Raw genomic sequence first — 20,461 nt, 5'->3', positions numbered from 1 at the left:
TTTTTACCTTCTATGGGAGATTCAAAGAGTTCTTTAGCAATGGAGCACCTTAAGATGAGCAAGTTTATCACGGCTTTGGATCCCCGCTTGCATGGAAAATTTCTTAGCAAAGATCCCACTAATTTTAAAGAGTCTCTTCGTATTGCTTTGAAGAAGGAGGCCACTCTTCATATTGAGTCCACATTCCAATCTTCTCCGAGTGTGCCGACCCCACCACGAGTAGAGATAGCCTCAACATCTCAGGTACAAGCTCCATCCTTGGATCATAACATTGCACAACTTATGGCATAATTTGCTGATTTGAAGTTGCACTTAGTCAACGCAAGGCCACCTAGGGTTCCACAAGTTGAGTATAAACCTAGGGATAGAAGTAGTGTCACATGCTATGAATGTCGAGAAGGGGCACTATCGCACACACTGAGTGTCCAAAATTGAGAAAAAGAGAGGATAAAAGTTTAGCACTTTTACAGGAAACATGCTCTTAGAAGAAGAAGAGGAAACGTGGATGCCATTAATGGCAAAAAGGGGTCGTAAAACTAGGAGCCAAGAAGAAGAAGAACAAGAAGATAAATCTAAAGAAGAGGAGAAAAATAAGAAGAAGAAGAAGTCATCTAGGAGAAAAATTGGACAATCTGACTTTCCTCTTGGTTAAGGATCTCTTAGTTGTTATGACCTCTTAACAAATCTTATGGAGAAAATGGCACAAATCACATTTGGGCAGCTTTTGGCACTCTCTCCAAAGCTCAAAAAGGAATGGGGTAAGCTGGCTCTAGCACAAGGGAATCTAAGAAAAAGAAGAAGAGGGATAATGGGACTCCTATGGCTCAAAAGGTGGATATTGATGTAGGAGATGATGTGATTGATTGATGTCATCATTGAGGGGCAAACAATTTCTAATGCATACATTGATGGAGGTGCGTCAATCAATGTCATGAGTGAAAAAACAATGAAAGATGCTGATTTAAAGTTGTCTTCTACTAACTCTCCCTATTGCATCAACTTGCTGATAATACTAGGGTGAAAACCTTAGGAATTGCCAAGAATTTGGGAGTAGATGTATGTGGCATTTCTGTGCCTACAACTTTCTAGGTCATTCCTACAAAGTCTGATGCTAGGGCTTACCCATTGATATTGGGTAGGCCATGGCTTCACCAAGTAAAGGTAATTCAAAATTGGGAGACAGGTGATCTTATTCTACAAGGTGATAATAAGAAGGTCCACTACAACATCAAGAGTCGTCGCACAAGAAAGTGGTAAGAGGTGAACCTTCAACTTCCAAAAGTTTAGAGTCAGAGTCATCCGATGAAGAGGAGACAAATGGTAGCTCTGAGGATTCCATCTCAGAAGGGGAGGTGGAGGGAGTTGCATTTGGTCTTTCCAAGGGATCGAGGGGATGCTGAAGACAATGGAGCCTTGGAAGGGGAAGCTTCTTCAACCATGTTCAAGAAAGGAGATGTGGACCTCACTAGTCTTCACCAACAAAATAAACTTCTTCTTGATGAGTCCATAGCAGGTACTGAAAGGGAGAATTACTTAAAAATGTTGGATGGATGCCAAGTTACCCTAGTAGAGCACAAGATTGATCTCAAGCCCCAAAGTAAGCCAGTGGTACAACAGCTAAGGCATTTGGGAGTAGTGCGAGTGGAGGTCACAAGTATGCCAAGTTACCCTAGTAGAGCACAAGATTGATCTCAAGCCCCAAAGTAAGCCAGTGGTACAACAGCTAAGGCATTTGGGAGTAGTGCGAGTGGAGGTGCTTAAGAATGAGGTAACTAATTTGCTTGAAGCTGGATTTATTTTTCCAGTAGAGAATTTAGAGTGGATTTTTTGAGTTGTAGTCACTCCCAAAAAAAAGGGTGGAAAATGGCGTGTGTGTGTGTGGACTTTCACCCTCTGAATGCATGCACAAAGAGGGATTATTATTCTCTACCCTTTCAGGATGAGATTTTGGATCAAGTTGCAGGTCATGAGTTGTATTCAGTGTGTGATGGATACTCTGGATACTTTCAAATCCGGATTCGTGAAGAAGATCAAAGGAAAACCTCATTTATCACCCCTTGGGGAGTGTATGCCTATAGCGTGATGCCATTTGGCTTGACTAATGCACCAGCAACTTTTCAACGCTTCATGAGTCAGGTATTTGCACCTTACTTAGGAAAGTTTATAAGGGTCTTTTTGGATGATTTTTGCATTTATTCAAGCCGCATGGATTAGTTGGAAAAGTTGAGGTTGGCCTTGCAAAGTATTGATGATGCAAAAGGGTGTCTTAATCCTGGAAACTGCCGCTTGGCACGAAGGAAGGTGGTTCTCTTGGGACATGTTATCTTAGAAGAAGGCATAGAGATGGATCCTGAGAAGGTGCAGTCAATTGTGGCCCTCCCACCACCTACAATGTAAGGGAGGTAAGGAGGATTTTGGGTAAAATAAAGTATTACCAACGCTTTGTTGACATGTTCTCTGGGTAAAACAAAGTATTACCAACGCTTTGTTGACATGTTCTCTGAGAAGATGTATCCTATAAATCTGTTGACTAAGAAGAATGTTTCTTTCCAATGGGGGCCCGATCAAATTCAATCTTTTTGTTTGCTCAAAGAATGCATGAGTCAAAGTCCAATTGTGCAGCCTCCTAGGTGGGAGGAGGACTTTTATGTGAACCCAAGTGTCTCATCACATTCAGTGGGTGCTATACTCTTGTAAAAGAGAGGGCAAGGACGTATGCAATTAGTGTATTATGTAAGCCGACAACTCACTGATGCCAAGGAGAGGTATGGTGAATGGAGAAAGGTGGTTTGTCTCTTGTTTTGCAGTAAAGAAGTTCAGGACATACTTGTTACCTCGCCCTTTTTTCTTCCTCACATCTCAACCTTCTTTACAATTCTTGGTCTGCAAACCCAATCCTGTAGGAGGGAAGTTTGCAAAGTGGATTTACGAGCTTCAAGAATTCTCTTTCACTTTTATTACATAAAACACCACTAGGGCCTCTCTTGCAGATTTGCTTACAAGGAAGGAAGAGGAAGAAGGAACAAGAACAAAGGAAGAAGTATATGAAGATTTGGAGACACCACCAACTGCTTTCACTATGCATTTTGATGGAGCCTTTAGCCCTTCCAGGCAATGTGGGGCTGGGGGGATAGTTTTATTTGATTTAGAAAAAGGAAAAGAGGTATGGACCAAGCATAGGGAATTTTCAAATAATGTGGCTGAATACAATGCATTAATTTGGAGATTAGAAGATTGTATAAAAGATGGACTTAAAGAGGTAGAGGTTAAAGGGGATTCACAATTGGTCATCCGATAAATGAAAGGAGAATATAAGGCAAGGAGTCCTAATCTCCAAGAATTGTATAAAAGGGCAGTGGAGTTAAAAGAATATTTTGAGTTTTGTAAATTTGTGCATGTTAACAGGAAGGATAATCAAAAGGCTGATGAATTGGCTACTAAAACTTTAGCTTCTTTCAAAGTAGCTATTCTTGCGCATTGATGATATAGGTTGGCCTGAGCTCCAAGATGTTCAACACTATTTAGATACAGGATGAATTGGCTACTAAAACTTTGGCTTCTTTTAAAGTAGCTATTCTTACATTGATGGATACAGGTTGACATGAGCTCCAAGATGTTCAACCCTATTTAGATACAAGATACTTCCCTCCTGGATTGAATCCTCAATAAAAGCAAAGGCTTACAAGGAAAGCTCATCCTTATAAGATACTTCCCTCCTGGATTGAATCCTCAACAAAAGCAAAGGCTTACAAGGAAAGCTCATCCTTACACAATTTTAGGGGATGTTGGCTTACAAGGAAAGCTCATCCTTACACAATTTTAGGGGATGTTCTTTTACAAGCAAGGTAAGGATAAGATTCTTAGGAAAGGAGTGAGCCTGGAAGAATCTAAAAGGATTATAGAATTATGTCATGAATGTTCAGGTCACTTTGCCTCAGCCACAGCACAACTTGGAGGATCCTTAACACAGGTTATTATTGGCCTCGACTCAGTAAAGATGTCTATGAGTGGTGCAGAGGCTGTGAAGTATGCCAGGCATATGGGCATAAGCAATTGGTTCCCGGACCCTTAAACCCTATCCCAGCATATGGTCCATTTGAAAGGTGGGGATTAGATTTTGTGGGCCCACTTCCTCGTTCCTCACATAGGAAGTATTACATATTGGTGGTGGCCACAGATTATGCAACAAGGTGGGTAGGAGCAAAGGCCATGGTCAATAATAAAGCAGTGGCTGTGGCATCCTTTCTCAGGGAATACATGTGCCCGATTTGGGTGTCCATTAGAAATCCTTACAGATGGGGGGAGGTCTTTTAGGAATGACTTGATTGAAGCTTTGGTAAATAAAGCATGCTATGTCAACTCCCTATTATTCCTAATGTAATGGTTTAGTAGAAAAAACTAATGGACTGCTTTGTGGATCTTTGTTTAAGCTAGTGGATACTATGAAGAGAAAGTGGGATGTGCATTTGCCAGAGGTCCTATGGGCCTATAGGACAACTCACAAACTCTCTCTTGGTTTCACACCTTTTCAGTTAGTTTATGGAATGGAGGCTATTTTGCCAATAGAATTGGAAATCACAAGCCTTCCCACATTTTTTGCATGCTTGAATAATGAAGAAGAAACACATGTCCACCAACGCCTAGTACAACTGGAGACCTTGGATGAGAGGTGACTTCAGGCATTTCAAAATTTGGAGGCTGCACAACAATGGCGCAAGGCAAGGCATGACACTCTCACAAAGAAGAAGAAGAAGCTAGAACTCAAGCAAGGAAACTTAGTCACATGAGGTATGATGGCCGTGTGGAGAAATGGCTAGATAAGAAGCTTATTCGATGCTGGGAAGGCCCCTTCAGGATAAAGCAAAAGTTCAAAAATAACACCTATCTTCTAGAGGATGCAAGTGGCCACCAGGAGGTTCCCGGACGTGCCAATGAGTACCGGCTAAAGATATTTTACCCTCGAGCACCATGGCCAGCAGAACCCCAAGACAAGCATGGAGGATTTGCTGGGGGGAAATATGTGACATGAAAAATTGATATCTTTCATTTTCAATTTTGTACATATTTTGATGGTTTCTCAATGGTAATAAGGTGGAAGCTTGTCCAAGAAGATTGTGGTGCCCCCACCACAATGGAATAATGGTGTGGTGATGCAGTGGCTTGGCGGCTCCCTTGATAACAGCATTCTATCTTCAAATATAATGGTTTTACTTGATTTAGGTGCACACATTGTAAATGCCACAAGTATGCTTGATAAGTACTTTGGTATGGTAGATAGGCTAGTGATGTGGAAAATAAAAGTGGGCCTTCATGCTCACATGGATTTTAATTGTATTATTAATATAGTATTCACCATAAGGCTACAAGTTGGGGAGTATGGAAGGCATGTGGAGGAGTGTGTGTAGGTGCATAATTGGGAAAGATTCTTCTAGAATGCCTACATGGAAGAGGAGAATTATGCCATGTGCAAGTGGGATCTCCACCTACATGCCACTTAGACTTGGCTATTATCTCATCACACTTTCAAAGTCAAAAAGTCTTCAATTTAATAATCAATAGAAGACTTAGCCTAAGAGGACAATTGATGGTGACATCTACCCTTATGTCACTGAAAGGTTGAAGATTTTTATGTTGTAATTGTAACAATGGAAGAGAGGGTGATTCTCCACCTATAAAAGGAGCCCTCCTCTCCCTTTCAAATCAATGAATGAAGCCTCCTCAATTCAGCATTTTGTGTCATTGCCATTCTCTTATCTTCAAACCCTTATTCAAACACTCTCTTTACATGTGAATGTCTCATTTAGCATTAGCTCCTCATGCTTAATCCAATTTTAGACCTATCTTGGTGGGCCTGTGACTTCTCAAGGTAGCCCTTTCCTTATTGTTGCCCTCCTTTGGAGGTACCAATGGTTTTAGCGGTAATGAGCATGTGGAAAGACTTTGGGGACCATAGGTAAATCTTTACGATTATCCGCTGAGCAATGTTAACCCTTACTCTCTAGCTTGAATCATGAAGGAGATGAAAGGCAAGAGGTTATGTGAAAATTGAGGTTTCATGCAAAGAGAGGGAAGTGCAGTTTTTGTGGTCTAATACCCAAATTTCAACCGGTAATTACTCATCACTCGGGTATTGATCTGTTTTTAAATATCTGTTTTATGTCAAAAATGCTGGGGAAGCATTTTGACCGTCTTGTGAATGAGGTCATGGATACCTAGCTGATAAAGTTGCAACAGCTGAGACGGAGAGTCAACGGAGGATGTCTCGCATAGCAAGGTCGGCCGAGGTCTTGACCAGCCTAGTGAGATTTCGATACGATTGATGAGGGACAAAGGAAGCGGCCTATGAGTGAAGCACCAGGTCACTCGTGAAAGATCTTAGAGGGTTCTGACCATACGGTGCTCGGGCTTTGGGTCGCCGAAGATACCCACATGTGCATTGGGGAAGTTATTAGAACAAGGAGTAAGAGTTGTTTTCTCAAACTGGGCATGGATCTGGATGATTGACCTTGCTGGTCCTCAACGGATGAGTCTATGGCTCTTTTATATGGATCTATTGGTTGATCTTGCTGATCTTCAACGGAGATTCCATCTTGATTTTTTTATAAGTGAATATATTACCGGTTACTATGAGCTAGGAACTATCAAAAAGGCCCCTAAGTGGACAGGTGGTGAGCGTTCTGGTTTGCCAATGATGCCATAGATACACCAATGAAGAAATGATTGAAAATAAGGATTCAACCGGATATTTTGGAGGATTATGATCAGTGACACTATGATTTCATTAAATGATTGTTTTAAAGATAACTGAATCTGTGAAAAAGGCAATTTCATATTGGGTGTGTAAGTCGTGTGACTGGCGTTAAATTTGCATGAATATCTGGCTAGGGGGCCTGGGAACGCTTTTCCCTGGTACCCAGGATAAAACCTAACCAAATTCCTAAAGTGCAAGTTTCTTCTTTGATCTGACCACCAAGAGACTCACAAGTTCAGACGGATCAGTTTGGTCAGTAATGACCCCGACTACGTTAGAGTAAAAATATTTTGGAGGAATCGCCCGTGCTTTCTGGGAGAGGGAAGTTTTTTCGGGTTTGATTTTTGAGTGAAGAACTGAGCGATTAGTCTCTTGTCTGGATATCCGTGGGGGCGAGGCCCCGAGTGAGGGATCCTGCCCCGCGCAAGGAGTTCTACTTCCGCTACTAGTACCCCCGAATCCGTTGTGCGGAGGAGACAGGGATCTTTCAGCTGGTATCAGAGCGAATTGGCTAAAGTGGATCAACTAAAAAGCCAAAAATGTCAAAAATTTGTGAAGTAACAGTAAAAGGTTATAATTATGTGATAAATTTCATACAAATAGATATTTAGAATGAAGATTCATAAAATTGAAAGTGGGTCTTCAGATGAAGTACTGCAATTGTATGAAGATGCCTGACTTGCTTGGGGCCTAGTCACATGATGGTATTTACTTTACAATTCCAAGAACCGTGACTACCCTTATATACCGGGGGTATAACCTGCAGCTCTTTACTGGCAGTATATACGAGTAAATCTAAGACCTTGAAATTATAAGTAAAAATGCTATTTAGATTATGAATTCGAATGTGGTTGATATGATTTTAAGATTCTGGTTGAGAATTGATGAGTTGATTTGGATTTTGATTGAGATGATTCCTGAATTTTGGTTGAAAAGTAATCGGTTGAACAAAGCCACAATGAGGATGAATGGGACGAGTCCCTGTGATGATGTTCGTAACTGGAATGATGATAATGACTTCAAGAAATCACTATGAGATTAGTGGATTGTGTTGTCAAATTGCTACTGTTAACACTTGACCCAGTGGATCAAGTTAAGGGATGACAATTTTAAAACCTGTATAACTGAAACTTCCATGGAGGAACGTTCAGATGGAATTTTCGGTATGATGGACCATTATTGTGTTAAGAATATGAATGATATGTTCTGAATCAATTGTTAGCTGATAATGAGTTCTATATAAGGGATCTTTATCCCATGAGTCCGTGGAGAGCTGACCAATCTAAAGAACCCCAGAATCAGTTGGATCTAAAGTCGGATTTGAATTGTAAATAAAAGGACTTAACAAGAATTTTCATATTGATAGGATCATGGATCGAGGTTATCGTGGTAGGAATGATAACCCCCAACTCGATGAGGAAGAGCTCGACTTGGATGTTCATAAAACTGTAGCCTGGACCTTTCAAGGGTGAAGGTGAAAACTTGGGCGGCGAGATTATGGAGAAGTGGATCGAAGCAATGGAAGAGTACTTCGATGTCACTAGGTACAATGAGAAGAGCAAAATGGCTCTTGCAACGCTGAAGATAGTAGAAACAGCTAGAGTAGCATGGAGAAACCACTGCGAGGAGACAAACCGTGTGGATCAAAACACTTAGACATGGAATGATCTTAAAATTTACCTAAGGAAGAGATTTTGTCCTCTCGGCTTTTTGGAAACAAAGATGAACGAATTCTTAGAGTTAACCTAGGGGAGAAAATTTATTGAAGTATATCACCAAGCGGTTGCTCTCCTTCTCAAATACTCGCCACCGTTGGATGAAGAAGAGCTGATGGCGAGGTTCATTTGGGGCCTAAACAAACCTTTGAATATCCTAGTGAAGAATGCCAAGCCAGTTTCCATGTCTAAAGGAGTGCGGATGTGGAAGGATTTCGCCAAGGCCTTTGATGTAAAGGTCCCGCCGAAACCAGCACCATCACCTTTCAAAAGGTTTTTAGCTCCAGAAGGTGATTCTAACCTTCCACCGTCTAAGAGATATAAGGGTCAAGCCTAGGATATGGAAAGTTCCAGAATGGAAGAAATGTCCTTTTCCCAAAAGTGGATGTGTATGTGGAAGAATGAATTTGGATGTGTATGTGGAAGAATGAATTTGGATGTGTATGTGGAAGAATGGATGTGGATGTGTATGTGGAAGAATGGATGTGGATGTGTGTGCGGAAGAATGGATGTGGATGTGTATGTGAAAGGATGTGATGTCGATGTGAGTGAATGAATGAGATGTTTCAGTACGGTTGATGAGGGACCAAGGAAGCTGCCTATGAGTGAAGCGCTAGGTCACCTGTGAAGCATCCTAGAGGGTTCTGACCATACGGTGCTCGGGCTTTGGGTCGCCCAACAGGGATTTAATATTCACGTGATCACAAGATTTTTTGTGATAATAACACATGTGAACAAGTTATTCACATAATCTCATGTTACCGTTCACAAAATAACAGGTCACTTGCCATTTGGGAACCCCTTAAAAGCTTCGCTACACATGGGAATAAGCTATTCACATGTTCTCATGTTACCATCTTCACATAATAGCAGGTTAGTGGCCACCTAAGAAGATTTTTTATGCCCGACAAAGATAATTTTTTTAGGCCCTTGTTGTGAAAGCTTTGTGAATATAACATGTGATCACAAGATTTTTTGTGTTATTAACATATGTTATTAACATGTTCACATGTTCTCGTTTACGTCAGTGAAATCCTTGGTCGCCGAAGATACCCACATGTGCATCGGGGAAGATATTGGAACAAGGAGTAAGAGTTGTTTTTCGAAACTGGGCATGGATCTGGTTGATTGACCTTGCTGGTCCTCAATGGATGAGTCCATGGCTCATTTATATGGATCTATTGGTTGATCTTGCTGATCTTCAACGGAGATTCCATCTTGATTTTTTTATAAGTGAATATATTACTGGTTACTATGAGCTAGGAACTATCAAAAAGGCCCCTGAGTGGACAGGTGGTGAGCGATTTGGTTTGCCAATGATGTCATAGATACACCGATGAAGGAATGATTGGAAATAAGGATTCAACCGGATATTTTGGAGGATTATAATGAGTGACACTATAATTTCATTAAATGATTGTTTTAAAGATAACTGATGTCTTAGATACACCGATGAAGGAATGATTGGAAATAAGGATTCAACCAGATATTTTGGAGGATTATGATCAGTGACACTATGGTTTCATTAAATGATTGTTTTAAAGATAACTGAATCTGTGAAAAAGGCAATTTCATATTGGGTGTGTAAGTGGTGTGACTGGCATTAAATTTGCACAATTAAATTTGCATGAATATCCGGCTAGGGGGCCTAGGAACTCTTTTCCCTGGTACTCGGGACAAAACCTAACCAAATTCCTAATTGGATCCCATCACTACAGTGGTTGATAACCCATGGGACTCTGGATGGGGTTAGGCTGGACTGATGGATCCGTAAAAATAGACTCAATTCTCTTATAGTACGATAGATGAAATAAATCCCGGATAGTAATTGTTCTATGGAAAAAGAATAAACAGTTGTGCCTCTCGATGGGAAAAAAAGCGTTGATTTCTATGATCGAAGTGCAAGTTTCTTCTTTGATCTGACCAAGAGACTCACAGGTTCGGTCGGATCAGTTTGGTCAATGACCTCGACTACGTTAGAGTAAAAATATTTTGGAGGAATCGCCCGTGCTTTCTGGGCAAGGGAAATTTTTCCAGGTTTGATTTTTGAAGAACCGAGCTATTAGTCTCTTGTCTGGATATCCATGGGCGAGGCCCCGAGTGAGGGATCCTGCCCCACGCAAGGAGTGCTACTTCCGCTACTAGCACCTCCGAATCCGTTGCACGGAGGGGGCAGGGATCTTTCAGCTGGAATCAGAGCGAATTGGCTAAAGTGGATCAACTGAAAAGCCAAAAATGTCAAAAAGTTATGAAGTAACAGTAAAAGGTTATAATTGTGTGATAAAAATCATACAAATTTATATTTAGAATCAAGATTCATAAAATTGAAAGTGGGTTTTCAGATGAAGTACTACAATTGTATGAAGATCGCTGACTTGCTTGAGGCCTAGTCATGATGGTATTTACCTTATAATTCCAAGGACCGTGACTACCCTTATATACCGAGGGTATAACTGCAGCTCTTTACTGGCAGTATATACGAGTAAATCTAAGACCTTGAAATTATAAGTAAAAATACTATCCAGATGATGAATTTGAATGTGGTTGATATGATTTTAAGATTCTGGTTGAGAATTGATGAGTTGATTTGGATTCTGATTGAGATGATTCTTGAATTTTGGTTGAAAAGAAATCGGTTGAACAAAGCCACAATGAGGATGAATGGGACGAGTCCCTATGATGATGACTGGAATGATGATAATGACTTCAAAAAATCACTATGAGATTAGTGGATTGTGTTGTCAGATTGCTACTGTTAACACTTGACTCGGTGGATCAAGTTAAGGGATGACAAATTAAAAACCTGTATAACTAAAACTTCCATGGAGGAATGTTCAGATGGAATTTTTGGTTTGATGGACCATTATTGTGTTAAGAATATGAATGATATGTTCTGAATCAATTGTTATTTGATAATGAGTTCTATATAAGGGATCTTTATCCCATGAGTCCGTGGAGAGCTGACCAATCTAAAGAACCCCAGAATCAGTTGGATCTAAAGTCGGATTTGAATTGTAAATAAAAGGACTTAACAAGAATTTTCGTATTGATAGGATCATGGATTGAGGTTATCGTGGTAGGAATGATAACCCCCAACTTGATGAGGAAGAGCTTGACTTGGATGTTCATAAAACTGTTCAAAGATCGCAGCTTGGACCTTTCAAGGGTGAAGGGGAAAACTTGTGCGGCAAGACTGTGGAGAAGTGGATCGAAGCAATGGAAAAGTACTTCGATGTCACCGGGTACAATGAGAAGAGAAAAATGGCTCTTGCAAGGCTGAAGATAGTAGAAACAGCTAGAGTAGCATGGAGAAACTACTGCAAGACAAACCGTGTGGATCGAAACACTTAGACATGGAATGATCTCAAAATTTACCTAAGGAAGAGGATCTATCCTCTCGACTTTTTGGAAACCAAGATGAACGAATTCTTAGAGTTAACCTAGGGGAGTAGAATTATTGAAGTATATCACCAAGCGTTTGATCTCCTTCTCAAATACTCGCCACCGTCGAGGTTCATTCGGGGATTAAAGAAACCTTTGAATATCCTAGTGAAGAATGCCAAGCCAATTTCCATGGCCGAAGCAGTGTGGATGGCGAAGGATTTTGCCAAGGCCTTTGATGTTAAGGTCCCACCGAAGTCAGCACCATCACCTTTCAAAAGGTTTTTAGCTCTAGAAGGTGATTCCAACCTTCCACCATCTAAGAGATATAAGGGTAAAGCCCAGGATATGGAAAGTTCCAGAATGGAAGAAATGTCCTTTTCTCGAAACTCAATCCCTTGGAATTCAACTTCAAAAGTTCCACCCTTAAACAAGGGAGTGAAATGCTATAACTATCAAGGATTTGGACATCGCAGTATGGATTGCCCAACTCCTTTTAGAACAGAGTTTTTAGGGCGAGAAAATCAGGGAAAGATTCCAAACTCCAGCTCCTTCCTTCCAGAGTAATCAGGGGTCTTTCCGCCAAAATCAGAGAAGTCCCAGAGGTAGACCCTCTAACCAACCCGCAATTTTAATCCAAAGTAATGCAAGACCTCCGCCTCAGAATAAGGGAAGTCAAAGAGAGATGTTCCCAAATCGATCATCCACTTCCAAGGCAGTAACGCTGGAAGTGATTGAAGAAGAAGAAGATGATGAAAGAGATTATACTCCACCTACGAGATGAGGACATCTCGTGTTTTTTAAGTGGGGTAGGATGTAAGATTCCTCCCTCTAGCTTTTGAGGGTTGCAAGTGTAAGAACCTCCCCTTCTCTTCTTGTAGTTATTCCCCTCTTTGAAATAAAAGAAAGATTATGTTTTACCCTGTTTTGACCTAGAGAGAGAGAAAATATCTAGAGAGAGATAATCCAATGTCTAGAGAGAGGTAATCCAATTTTGACTGAGTATTACTAAAAAAATGAGATATTTTCGGTATAATGATTCAATTTTGACACCTTGGTAAGGAAAAGGGAGCTCTTCAAGGAGGCGCCTATTTCACTTGTGTCGTGGAGTTTTAAACTTAAAAATATTGTGATATTTTTATCTCTCCTCTCTCCTAGATCAAACCAAATCAAAAGGGAGCCAAACTAGGTCCAAATCTTGTCCAAATTCAGCCAAACTGAACCTAGAAAATTCTAGAAACTAGTTGGACTTGGTTAGAGGCCTTTCTCACCTATAAATAGATCCTTAGCCCTTTGTAAAAAAAATATGAGAACTATACCATGCTAGTATTATACTGAAATAATGATATTTTCTATTATCCTCTAAAAATCCTCTACAAATTGAAGAGATTGGAGCTTCTCTCTCTCTTCAATCTTCCTTGGTGACTCCAACAACATACCAAACCGTTGGGGGCCTCTACTATGATATCAAAGAATCAAGTAATTTAGGAGGTAAAGTGTGGATTATTGTCTTCTTTTTCTTAAATCTCCAAATGTTTCTCTTCTCAACCCCTCTCAAGCTTGAGAAGCATTCAATTGCATGGCTTTTGAATACAATTGAAGTTCTTTAATGAAATTGTAATGATAAAACACATAAATTTTCATTTATGCTTAAATTAAATGTTTTTTTTAAATCATGTCTCTCTCCCCTCCAAAGAATGGTCATTTCTATGACCTATTCTCTATTCAAATGAAGCTTCTCATGAAGCATTTCTCTAATCTAAAAGTAATTTCTATGCTTGTCTAATTGGAGGCCAAAATAATGGCTTTTTAATACTTTTATGCTCTTTAATTTATGGTAAAATTAAGAATCAATCCATAATTGGATAATGATACAATTAGTGGTTATTCTAATCACATGAATAATACTAAACTTTATTCTTTCAATTTTATTGAGAATTATCAGTAATAGCAGCAGAGCTATGGTAAAATTTTTAAAAAATTAACACATAAATCATTTTCATTCATAATATGAAAAGAGGACTTCCTACCATATTCTAGGATTAATCATCCTACATTAATTGAATGATTCTCATTATAATCATGAAAAATTTAATTTTTAAGTTTATGCATAAATAGTTAATTAGGAAAAAGAGGAATTTCTAGTAATCCATTTTTATGTTAAAAGAGTAATTCCCATGACAATGGAAATCCATGTATTCCAATGAAGTAAGAGAAAACTTGGGATGCTAAAATAATGTATATTTTTATTTAAAAATTAAAGAAGGATTTTAGTTAAATTTATCTTTTTGCATAGATAAATTTAAATGTTAAAAGAGGAATTCCTATGACATTTAAAATTCCATCATTGAGATGGGAAAAGAGAAATCCCTAGCATATTGGAATTAATGATTATTTTAATTAAATTCAAAGATAAATTTTAGATAAAATTATTTTTACTATGAGAAATATTTAAATGTTAAAAGAGGAAATCCTATGACATTTGGAATTACATCATTTAGATGGGAAAAGAGAAATTCCTAGCATATTGGAATTAATGAGTATTTTAATTAAATTCAAAGATGAAATTTAGATAAACTTATTTTATCTATGAGAAATATTTAAATGTTAAAAGAGGAATTCCTATGACATTTGGAATTCCATCATTTAGATGGGAAAAGAGAAATTCCTAGCATATTAAAATTAATGAGTATTTTAATTAAATTCAAAGATGGAATTTATATAAATTTATTTTATTTATGAGAAATATTAAAATATTAAAAGAGGAATTCCTATGACATTTGGGATTCCATCATTTAGATGGAAAAAGAGAAATTCTTGGTATATTGAATTAATGGGTATTTTATGAGAAATATTTGATGATAAAAGAGGAATACCTATGACATTGGAATGAATTAATGGGTATTTTATGACATTGGAATGAATTAATGGGTATTTTATGAGAAATATTTGATGATAAAAGAGGAATACCTATGACATTGGAATGCAATTAATGAAATGCAAAAAGAGGAATTCCCATGGTATTTGTGATCCAAGAAATTAGAGGAATTCTTAGTATAATTCAATTTATGATTAATTATCAAAAGTGGAAATATGGGTAGAATTGATTTCTGTAAATTCCATGAATTCTTTTATTCAAAAGAGGAATATTGTATATAATTCATTTGAGGAAATGAGAATGAATATGGAAATAGTAGTCGAGAAAAAGAACCTTTAATTAGGCCAAGCAATTGGCAAAAATGTGGAAAAAGTCCCATTATCAGGATCCACATAGAAAAAGCTATTAAATGGAAATAGCATGTGATAGGATATGATAAGATGAAAATAGGATATGATAAGATGTGATGTAATGAGAATGGATGTGGATGTGTATGTGGAAAAATGGATGTGGATGTGTATGTGAAAGAATGGATATGGAAGAATGAATGTGGATGTGTATGTGGAAGAATGGATGTGGATGTGGATGTGTATGTGGAAGAATGGATATATATGTGTATGTGGAAGTATGAATGTGGATGTGTATGTGAAAGAATGGATGTGGATGTGTATGTATGGATGTGGATGTGTATGTGGAAGTATGAATGCGGATATGTATATGGAAGAATGGATGTGGATGTGTATGTGGAAGAATGGATGTGGATGTGTATGTGGAAGAATGGATGTGGTTGTGTATGTGGAAGAATGAATGTGGATGTGTATGTGGAAGAATGGATGTGGTTGTGTATGTAGAAGAATAAATGTGGATGTGTATGTGGAAGAATGAATTTGGATGTGTATGTGGAAGAATGGATTTGGATGTGTATGTGGAAGAATGGATGTGGATGTGTATGCGGAAGAATGGATGTGGATGTGTATGTGAAAGGATGTGATATCGATGTGAGTGAATAAATGAGATGTGATGTGATGTGAATCAAGATAAGAATGAATGAGATGAGATGTGATGTAAATTGAGATAGGTGTGAAATGAATGAGGTGTGATGGGATGTGAATATGGGTTGATGCGAGTGGATGAGATGTAAATGAGGAAAGATGTGATGAGATGGAAAATGATGTGATTGGATGAGAATGGATATACATATGAATTGGATATGGACTAAGTAATGTGGACAGATGTGGAACAATGTGAAAGACGAGAGTTCATTATAGGAACTGTATTTATGACCTGTTTTTAAATGACTATTTTATGTCAAAAATGTTGGGGAAGCATTTTGACCGTCTTGTGAATGAGGTCATAGAGACCTAGCTGATAAACTTGCAAAACAGCTAACGGAGAGTCAACGGAGGATGTCTCGCGTAGCAAGGTCGGCCAAGGTCTTGACCAGCCTGGTGAGCTTTCGATATGGCTGATGAGGGACCAAGGAAGCAGCCTATGAGTGAAGCACTAGGTCACCTGCGAAGGATCCTAGAGGGTTCGGACCATACGGTGCTCGGGCTTTGGGTCGCCGAAGATACCCACATGTGCGTCGAGGAAGATATTGGAACAAGGAGTAAGAGTTGTTTTCTGAAATCGGGCATGGATCTGGTTGATTGACCTTGCTGGTCCTCAATGGATGAGTCCATGGCTCTTTTATATGGATCTATTGGTTGATCTTGCTGATCTTCAATGGAGATTCCATCTTGATTTTTTTATAAGTGAATATATTACCTTTTACTATGAGCTAGGAACTATCAAAAAGGCCCCTGAGTGGACAGGTGGTGAGCGTTCTGGTTTGCCAATGATGCCGTAGATACACCAATAAGGATTCAACCGAATATTTTGGAGGTTTATGATCAGTGACACTATGGTTTCATTAAATGATTGTTTTAAAGATAACTGAATCTGTGAAAAAGGCAATTTCATATTGGGTGTGTAAGTGGTGTGACTGGCATTAAATTTGTATGAATATCCGGCTAGGGGGCCTGGGAACTCTTTTCCCTGGTACCCGGGACAAAACCTAACCAAATTCCTAATTGGATCCCATCACTATAGTGGTTGCTGACCCATGGGACTCTGGATGAGGTTAGGCTGGACTGAATCCGTAAAAATAGACTCATATCTCTTATAGTACGATAGATGAAATAAATCCCGGATAGTAATTGTTCTATGGAAAAAGAATCAACGGTTGTGCCTCTCGATGGGGAAAAAACCGTTGGTTTCTATGATCCAAGTGCAAGTTTCTTCTTTGATCTGACCAAGAGACTCACAGGTTCGGTCGGATCAGTTTGGTCAGTAATGACCCCGACTACGTTAGAGTAAAAATATTCTGGAGGAATCGCCCGTGCTTTCTAGGCGAGGGAAGTTTTTTCGGGTTTGATTTTTGAAGAACTGAGTGATTAGTCTCTTGTCTGGATATCCGTGGGCGAGGCCCCGAGTGAGGGATCTTGCCCCACGCAAGGAGTGTTACTTCCGCTACTAGCACCCCCGAATCCGCGTTGCGCGGAGGTTGCGCGGAGGGAGCAGTGATCTTTCAGCTGATATCAGAGCGAATTGGCTAAAGTGGATCAACTGAAAAGCCAAAAATGTCAAAAATTTGTGAAGTAAAAGTAAAAGGTTGTAATTGTGTGCTAAAATTCATACAAATTGATATTTAGAATGAAGATTCATAAAATTGAAAGTGGGTCTTCAGATGAAGTACTGCAATTGTATGAAGATCCCTGACTTGCTTGAGGCCTAGTCATGATGGTATTTACCTTATAATTCCAAGGACCGTGACTACCCTTATATACCGAGGGTATAACTGCAACTCTTTACTGGCAGTATATACGAGTAAATCTAAGACCTTGAAATTATAAGTAAAAATGCTATCCAGATGATGAATTTGAATGTGGTTGATATGATTTTAAGATTCTGGTTGAGAATTGATGAGTTGATTTGGATTCTAATTGAGATGATTCCTGAATTTTGGTTGAAAAGCAATCGGTTGAACAAAGCTACAATGAGGATGAATGGGACGAGTCCCAGTGATGATGTTCGTAACTGGGATGATGATAATGACTTCAGAAAATCACTAGATTAGTGGATTGTGTTGTCAGATTGCTACTGTTAACACTTGACCCGGTGGATCAAGTGAAGGGATGACAAATTAAAACCTGTATAACTGAAACTTCCATGGAGGAATAATCAGATGGAATTTTTGGTCTGATGGACCATTATTGTGTTAAGAATATGAATGATATGTTCTGAATCAATTGTTATCTGATAATGAGTTCTATATAAGGGATCTTTATCCCATGAGTACTTCGATGTCACCCGGTACAATGAGAAGAGCAAAATGGCTCTTGCAAGGCTGAAGATAGTAGAAACAGCCCCACTGCGAGACAAACCGTGTGGATCGAAACACTTAGACATGGAATGATCTCAAATTTTACCTAAGGAAGAGATTTCATCGTCTCAAAGATTAACGAATTCTTAGAGTTAAACTAGGGGAGCAGAATTATTGAAGTATATCACCAAGTGTTTGCTCTCCTTCTCTAATCGCCACTGTTGGATGAAGAAGAGCTGATGCCGAGGTTCATTCCGGGACTAAACAAACCTTTGAATATCCTAGTAAAGAATGCCAAGCCAATTTCCATGGCAGAAGCAGTGCGGATGGTGAAGGATTTCGCCAAGGCCTTTGATGTTAAGGTCCCGCCGAAGCTAGCACCATCACCTTTCAAAAGGTTTTTAGCTTCAGAAGGTGATTCCAACCTTCCACCGTCTAAGAGATATAAGGGTCAAGCCCAGGATATGGAAAGTTTCAAAATGGAAAAAATGTCATTTTCCCTTAACTCAATCCCTTGGAATTCAACTCCAGAAGTTCCACCCTTAAACAAGGGAGTGAAATGCTATAACTGTCAAGGATTTGGACATCGCAGTATGGATTGCCCAACTCCTTTTAGAACAGAGTTTTTAGGGTGGGAAAATCAAGGATCAAGATTCTAGACTCCAGCTCCTTCCTTCCAGAGTAATCAAGGGTCTTTCCGCCAAAATCAGAGAAGTCCCAGAGGTAGACCCTCTAACCAACCTGTAGTTTTAATCCAAAGTAATGCAAGACCTCCGCCTCAGAATAAGGGAAGTCAAAGAGAGATGTTCCCAAATCGGCCGTCCACTTCCAAGGCAGTAACGCTTGAAGTGATTGAAGAAAAAGAAGAAGATGAAAGAGATTATACTCCACCTACGAGATGAGGACATCTCACGTAAGTGGGGTAGGATGTAAGATTCCTCCCTCCAGCTTTTGAGGGTTGCAAGTGTAAGAACCTCCCCTTCTGATCTTGTAGTTATCCCCCTCTTTGGAATAAAAGAAAGATTATGTTTTACCCTGTTTTGACTTAGAGAGAGAAAATGTCTAGAGAGAGGTAATCCAAAATTGAGATATTTTTGGATATAAAAATCCTCCTAGTGTCTAAGATGGTTTCCCTTGAAACAGAAATTCAAAAAGAACTTTCCAATGTGCATTTGGAGTTAATTGAAAAGAAGTATAAAGGACCTTAGCCTAAGGGTCGTCTAATTAAGGTTCCTATGGGCCAATAGGATCAATCCAAGTGTGGGGAGGAGATAAATCCAATTTATAAAAGAAAAACCCCCCAAAAATGAGTAAATGATCACATAAGATGAAGAGTTGACTAAGAACAAGGGTTATTAGTAAAAAACTATGAGTATTACTAAAAAAATGAGATATTTTGGGTATAATGATTCAATTTTGACACCTTGGGAGAAGGGAGCTCTTCAAGGAGGCACCTATTTCACTTGTGTTGTGGAGTTTTAAACTCAAAATTATTGTGATATTTTTATCTCTCCTCTCTCCTAGATCAAACCAAATCAAAAGGGAGCCAAACTAGGTCCAAATCTTGTCCAAATTCAGCCAACAAACCGAACCTGGAAAATTCTAGAAACTAGTTGGACTTGGTTAGAGGCCTTCCTCACCTATAAATAGATCCTTAGCCCTTTGTAAAAAAAATATGAGAACTATACCATGCCAGTATTATACTAAAATAATGATATTTTCTATTATCCTCTAAAAATCCTCTATAAATTGAGGAGATTGGAGCTTCTCTCTCTCTTCAATCTTCCTTGGTGACTCCAACAACATACCAAACCAATTGATTGCTGGGGGCCTTTACTGTGATCAAAGAATCAAGTAATTTAGGAGGTAAAGTGTGGATTATTATCTTCTTTTTCTTAAATCTCCAAATGTTTCTCTTCTCAACGGTGCTCAGGCTTTGGGTCGCCGAAGATACCCACATGTGCGTCGGGGAAGATATTGGAACAAGGATGTGTATGTGGAAGAATGGATGTGGTTGTGTATGTATAGAAGAATGAATGTGGATGTGTATATGGAACAATGAATTTGGATGTGTATGTGAGAGAATGGATGTGGATGTGTATGTGAGAGAATGGATGTGGATGTGTATGCGGAAGAATGGATGTGGATGTGTATGTGAAAGGATGTGATGTCGATGTGAGTGAATGAATGAGATGTGATGTCGATGTGAGTGAATGAATGAGATGTGATGTGATGTGAATCGGGATAAGAATGAATGAGATGAGATGTGATGTAAATTGAGATAGATGTGAAATGAATGAGGTGTGATGGGATGTGAATATGGGTTGATGCGAGTGGATGAGATGTAAATGAGGAAAGATGTGATGAGATGG

The sequence above is a fragment of the Cibotium barometz genome, chromosome 6 (assembly GCF_041138505.1).
Source record: "Cibotium barometz isolate CiBa-2024 chromosome 6, ASM4113850v1, whole genome shotgun sequence".
Lineage (NCBI taxonomy): Eukaryota > Viridiplantae > Streptophyta > Polypodiopsida > Cyatheales > Cibotiaceae > Cibotium > Cibotium barometz.
This window is presented reverse-complemented; position numbering follows the sequence as displayed.